The sequence below is a fragment of the Octodon degus genome, unplaced genomic scaffold (genome assembly GCF_000260255.1).
Source record: "Octodon degus isolate 3935 unplaced genomic scaffold, OctDeg1.0 scaffold00097, whole genome shotgun sequence".
In the NCBI taxonomy this organism is placed as follows: Eukaryota; Metazoa; Chordata; class Mammalia; order Rodentia; family Octodontidae; genus Octodon; species Octodon degus.
Window position 1 is genome coordinate 1,985,920 of NW_004524673.1, and position 7,525 is coordinate 1,993,444.

Sequence of the window (7,525 nt, forward strand, 5' to 3'; positions counted from 1 at the left end):
AAGCAACAGACTACACAAATGAGATTAAAGAAAAAAAAAACTTCTCACAGAAATAATGCCAGAAAACTCCTCAAATATAGAAAAGAAATAAACATTCAGATAATTGAGGCACATAGACCACCAAATAGCCATGATCAAAAGAGAATTTTTCCAGGGTTGGCAAGATCGCTCAGTGGACTAAAGCGCCTGCTTAGGCAGTGCACAGTAGCCAGGGTTCAATCCTGGCATGCTGTGCTGGCCTGGCCCCTGCCCCTACCCCTGGAACATTCTGAGACAGAGATTGAGACTGGGTGTGGTGGCACGCACCTGTAATCCCAGTGCTTGGGAGGCTAAAAACAGGAGAATCACTATGAGTCAGATTTATAGAGAGTGAGACTCTGTAGACCCTGCAGTAAATACATTAAAAAGAAAAGAAAAGAGAATATTTCCACATCACATTATACAAACTAGTCTCAAAGTCCCTGACAGTGATAAAATCTTAAAAGCTTTTAGAAAAAGGCAACAAATCACACAGAACCACTGAAACAAAGAATCTTCTCTATATAGACCTCAAAGCCAGGAGGGCTTGGAGTGAATTTTTTCAACTCTTAATAGATAACAACATTCAACAGCAAATCATGTATCCTGAAAAACTTTCATTTATAATTGGCAGAGAAGTAAAGTATTTCTTGATAAAGAACACCTCAAAAATTCATGATGGCCAAACCAATATTGCAAGAAATTCTCAATGATGCCCTAGAAAAAGACTTTGAAACAATCAATGTCCATAAGTCAAAAAGAATGAATACTTGGTAGAATGAACAGCTAAGAGTAGAAGGTAAAACAAACGAGGAAATCAGAAACAGGAAAATAATGGAATGGTAACATGTCAGTACCTCTCAGTAAATACTTCCCATTTAACTGTCTCAATTACCCACTCCAAAGACAAAGACTGGCAGAAGAAATCACAAGAGAAAACCAACAATATGCAGTATACCAGAAACATATTTAAATGAAAAGATAGAGATTACAAATGAAAATATGGGAATTAACATCTTATACAGTGTTAAGCTAGACTAAAGCAGCATTTGCTATCCTAATATAAAGAAGAAAAGTATAAATATTAGTGAATAAATTAATGAAATAGAGAATACCAAAAACAAAATGAAGAATCAATAAATTGAGGTATTGCTTTGAAAGATTAGACAAAACAGATAAATACTTAGTTGACCTTAACTAAGTAAGGAAATCAAACATCCAAACCTACGCAATTAGAAATAAAAACAATGAAATGGCAAGATTCTGACAAAATCCAGAACAGAAGATTATCAGTAAGTACTTTGAGAACATATAATTTAAGAAGAAGGGAAATTCAGAGAAAATGGATAAATTCGTAGGTACATATGAATAAATTTGAACAAAGAAAAATATAAAAATACTGAATAAGTCAATGTCAGTGAAATTGAAGAAATAATAAAAATGCTACACACTAAGAAAAGTCAAGGTTTTACAAGAACTTTAGATAATATCTAATGTCAGTATACCCAAATTCTTTAATGGAATTCAAAGAGATATAGTACTCTTCAAGCTATTCCTGGAAACAAGCATCTATCAAGAAGTCAAGCAATAACAAATGCTGGAGGGGCTGTGGGAAAATGGAACCCTTCTCCACTAATGGTAGGAATGCTGGCCGGTGCAACCACTAAGGAAATCAGTGTGGAGACTCCTCAAATATCGAGGCTTAGAAGCCCTAGTCAACTCAGCTACTTCCCTCCCAGGTATTTATCCAAATGAACTGAAAACATCATACCACAGTGATTTATCTTCACTTATGTATATAGCAGCACAATTTGTCATAGCTGAATATTGGAAACAGCCCAAATGCCTACCAACTGAGGAATGGATACAAAAGATGTTGTATTTTTAAACAATGAAGTAACACTCAGCTATAAAAATGATGAATTCAAGGCTTTTATAGATAAATGGATGCAAATAGAGACCACACGTGTAAGTGATATAAATCAGATCCATGTGTGCAAACATATTATCTCACTAGTGTAAGAACCTGAAGGAGTAAATAAAATCTGAAAGGTACAATAAATACTGTGGATGGAAAGAATGTGCTCAAAGGAAATGAACAACTGGAATGAGGAAAACGACTAAAGAAAAAAGGGAAGGATATAATAGTTTGGATTATTGTATTGCTGATTTCTTCTGGTCTACTGAAAAGAACAGTTTGTTTAAACTTTTTTCTTATCCTTTTTAATCTCATAACTTTTAAAACCAATTTTTCATATTTATATCTGGTAATATAAACAACTTATTTGAACATAGCATTATGCAATATAACAATACTTGTCAAATTCTTATTATGTTGTTTAGTGAAATTCTTTATCATTTTTGACATTTGAAGATTTTTACCACTTTGTATTCTCTTTAAAAATAATGAAGAAAGCTACAGGCTAATGTCTTTAACCAACATAAATGCAAAACTCTCCAGTAAGATAATAGAAAGCAAAATACAGAAAATCATCAAAAAGATGATACATCATGCCCAAGAAAGATTCATTCTAAAGATGTAGGGATGATGCAATATACTTAAATTAATAAATGTAATATACCACATAAATAGAAGACAGAATACATATCACATGATCACATCAATGCATACAGTAAAACCATTTGACAAAATCCAATATACATTCTTGATTAAAAAGTCTGATAAACTAGAAATGTAAGGTCTTTATTTAAAACTGATAGTCATTTATGACAAACTAATGGCCAATATCATGCTAAGTGGAGGGAAGAAAGAAAGCTTCCCCTTTACGGTCAGTAACAAGATAAGGATAATCACTATAACCACTTCTTTTTAATATTTGTTTTCAAAACAGACAGGGCAGTAAGAGAAGATAAAGAAAGACAAAAGTTATAAATATGGAAGAATGATATTAAATTATTATTTGTTGATAGCATGATCCTATACATAGAAGACCCAAAACACTCTATCAAAAGACAAACAGAACCATATCCTTATCCAAATATGGTATCAAAGAAAAACACAAAATCGACACTCAAAAATCAATGCAGATTTTCTTTCTGTTGTATAGAAATCTAATTCAGGATTGTGTGCTTGCTAGACAAGCGCTTATGCTGCTGAGCTATCTCCCCAGCTCAACACTCAAAAATCAATAACCCTCCTGTATACCAGTAACAAACTCACTGAAAGGTGGAAATTAGAGAAACAGAAACTTTCACAATAGCATTGAGAAAAATGCAATACTTAGGAATTAAGCTAACCAAGGAAGTCAAACACCTATACAGTAAAAGGTAGAGCTCTCTAAAAAAGGAAACTGAAGAGGTTAATAGAATAGAAAAATATCCCCTGTACTTCATTACATAGAATCAATATATTTTAAATGCCACACTTCCAAAGCTATTATATAGATTTAATGTAATCTCAATCAAAATATAATAACATTTATTGCAGAACTGGAAAATACAATTGTAAAATTATATGGAACCAGAATAAACCTAAAACAGTAAAAGCAAGTCTGGGCAGCAAGGGAAAGGTAGGGTGCATTACAATCCTGGACTTCAAGTCACATTACAAAGCTGCACTGATTCAAAATAGTATAGTATTGTAAAAACAAAACAAAACAAAAAAACTCAGGAATCCATGGGAAAACAGAAGCTAGGTGCCCTCAACTATGTTATCATTGACAAAATGGCCAAATTTCTTCACAAGTGGAAAGACAGACTCTTTAATAAATGATCCTAGGAACAATCTCTATCCACATACCAAAGTACTGAGTTCAACACATATCTCTCACCATGCATTAAACTAAAATAAAATGAATGAAACATCTAACATTGGAACACAAACACTTAATATGCTGTAAGAAAAGATAAGTAAAACTGAAGAACTATGTCTAGGTTAACTTTCTGAACAAAATACCAGGTGCACAAAACTAACATGAAGAATCAACAAATAGGATCTCCTTTCTTTCTTTCTTTCTTTCTTTCTTTCTTTCTTTCTTTCTTTCTTTCTTTCTTTCTTTCTTTCTTTCTTTCCTTCTTTTTCTTTCTTTCTTTCCTATTGTATTTGATACAGTCTCACCATGCAACTCAGGCTTGTAGTGACCATTCTATTTTCAGCTTCCCCTGTGCAGAAATTATAGGCATGATGTACCATGCTTGGTCCCTTTGGTTAGCTCAGCACGCCTGGGGACAGGACTGGCATGGCATGTGGTACTGAGAATCAAACTTGGTTCTCTGGGCTTGCCTAAGCAGATACTTAATCTGTGGAGCTATCATGCTAGAGCAGATATATTTTTTTTTTAAAATCCACTTTCACAGCAAAGGAAAACACAAACAGAATAAAGAGACCAATTACAAAGTAGAAAAATATTTTGTTAGCTACATCTCAAATCAAAGGAGTAATATTTAGAGTGTACAAAGAACTCAGAAAGTATTAACCCTCTTCTCAGATTTAAAGACCTATTTTATTTTATTTTACTTTTTTTGGTGGAACCGGGGATTGAACTCAGGCCCTTGTGCTTGCCAGGCAAGCACTTATTCTACTGAGCCATCTCCCCGGCCCCTAAAGACCTATTTTAAAAAGTGGATTTCTGAAATAGGTATGCCTTATATGAAGAAACACAAATGGCCAGTACATGCACAAAAAATGTTTAATTTCACTAGCTATGAAAGTTAAAATAACACTTAGATTCTACCTCACTCCAGAAAGAATGACTGCCATCAAGAAATCAACCAATAACAAATACTGGTGAAATTTGTGGGAGAAAGAGCCCCTCTCCATTGTTGAGAGCAGTGTAAACTTATAGAACCACTATGGAAATTTCTCAAAAAGATAAAAAATAGAAATTCTAGACTGGAAGGAGCTGAGGTCAGCAGCCAGGCCTTGTTGTTCCAGTTCAGTGGGGCAGAGCCAGAAGGAGCTGAGGTCCCCAGCCAAACTGGCCAGTCCAGTTCAAGAGCAGTAGAACTAAACCTGGGGAGCTGAAGCTACTGCTAGGCCCAGCGGGCCTCACACCCAGGCCAGGACCTACGGGGAGTATCCTCAAGGCACAGAGATGGCAGGAGGTAACTTGAGTGAACAAGTCTGCCTGAAAGACTCCAGGTGCATGAAGAGGAGGTGCTCAACAGGACTCGGGGAGAACTAATTTAAATACACATTACCAATTTATGGTCTGCTTTGTTATATAGCTATAATGTTTGCTTCTATGGTTTAAAGTGCAAAACCATTAGTTATAAAAGTTCATCAATTTCTAATCTTCACTAGCTGTTATCAGTATTGCTAATTGTGCTACTATGAGTAGAACACCATATCTTCCTTAACCAGATGTTCTCCTTGGGTAAGAACATCAGGAGGCACTTAGGTAATAACCTCACCAAAGTCAGGTATCAAAGGACACAGGATAGTACCAAGCAGAAACCAATATGTCACTCTTACTCAATAGAGAAGACAAAATCTTGGGAAACACACAAGACAAGAATATCAAACACAAGAAGCATACCTAAAGAATAGTCACTTTATACACAGGTTCTGATTGCAAGTATGTTATTACTTGCTATCATATTTTCACAAAAGGTATCACAGAAATCAAAATAAAGAGTTCCCTTGGAAATAGGAAATAACAAAAAGAGAAAAATGCAATCTCAAGCCCTGAGCCTACCTAGAACAAACCTCAGAGATATCAGCATAGGAGAAATTGGAAGACACATACCTAAAATTTCTGAAATAATAGCAACTGAAGGAGAGAAACAAATGCAGAAGGGTATAGAGGAAATAAGATAAAAAGTAATCTCCCAGGTAAAAAAAAAGAAATGATAACTATACATAAAGATTTACTCCGTGTTTCTGAAGAAGACAATGATTAAGAAAAATAGAGAACAGGAAAATGATGGAAACCTTGAATGAGCAATGTAGGAAAGAAATGGAATGCATGAAACATATAAAAAGAGATACAGGAAATTAAAAACTATTAAAAATTGGCAAAATCTTTGAACGAAAGTGAAGACAGACTTTTAGACCTTGAAGACACCATTGCAGTCGGTGAACAGGCACAGGAAGATCTTTTAAGAATAATAAGAATCCATGAAATAATTCAACATCTTCAAGACAAGCATCAATGAGAAAGAAGGAGCCAACACAAACAAGATAATGACAAAACACAAAAACTCCATAAACATGAAAATTAAACGACACCCTTCTCAGCAAACAATTAGTTACTGAAGAAATTAAGCAATATCTACAAGCCAATGCAAATTCAAACACAACTTATAAAAAATTGTGGAATGCAATAGAAGCAGTTTTCAGAGAGAAATTTACAGGGATGAACTCATTTTAGGAAACAGAATGAGAACAAATAAATACTCTAATGTTGCAACTCAAGCTTCTGGAAAGAAAAGAGCAAACCAAGCCCAATGCCCAAAGACAATAGGAAATTATAAAGATTAGAGCACAAATTAATGCAACTGAAACACAGAAAACATTATAAAAGATGAATCAAAAAGCTGGCTCTTTGAAAGATTGAAGAAAACTGATAAACTCTAGCCAACCTCATCAAAAGAGAGGAGAAAAGAACCTCAAATTCAGGCAGAAGGAATGAAAGGGGCAAAATTACTACAGTTGCTGTGAAAATTCAACCTCATCAGTACCTATTTTGAAAATCTTTACTCTCACAGAATCAAAGACACAAAAGAAACTGACAGTTTCCTACATAGGTACAAATTCCCCAAACTGAATTAAGAAGATATAAAATCTCTGAATTACCCAATATCAGCAAATGAAATAGAAAAGGTAATGAAAAAACTGCCAACAAAGAACAACCCTAGTCCTGATGGATTCACAACTAAATTCTATAAGAATTCTATAAGATTAAATCCCAATATTTTTCAAACTCTTCAATGAAATGGATACAGTACTCCCAAAATCATTCCTGGAGGAAAATATAATATTTATACCAAAATTGCAGAAAGACACAACCAAATAAAAAGAATTAGAGGCCAATCTCTCTCATGAACATGGATGAAAAATCCTGAATAAAATACTAGCAAATAGAATCCAGCAAAACATCATGAAGATTATACATCACGATAAGGCAGGATTCATCCCAGGTATGTAAATATGGTTCAACATACACAAATCTATAAATGTAATAGAGTATAAAAATAGAGTGAAAAACAAAAAACACAATATCATCTCAATAGACATAGAAAAAGATTTTGACCAAGTCAAAAACTCATTCATGATCAAAACCCTATGGACAACATTAGCCAGAGCCTTTAGACAAGAGAGAGAAATAAAAGGAATAAGTCTAGGTAAGGAAGAAGTTAAACTATCATTATTCAAAGAAGACATGATACTGTACATGAAAGACCCAAGAAACTCAACCAGAATGCTCCTAGAATTAATAAACAAATTCAGTAACCTAGTGGAGTACAAAGTCAACACCCCCAAATCAATATCATTCCTCTACATAGATAACAAACTGACTGAGAGAAAAATTAGAGAAACAATACA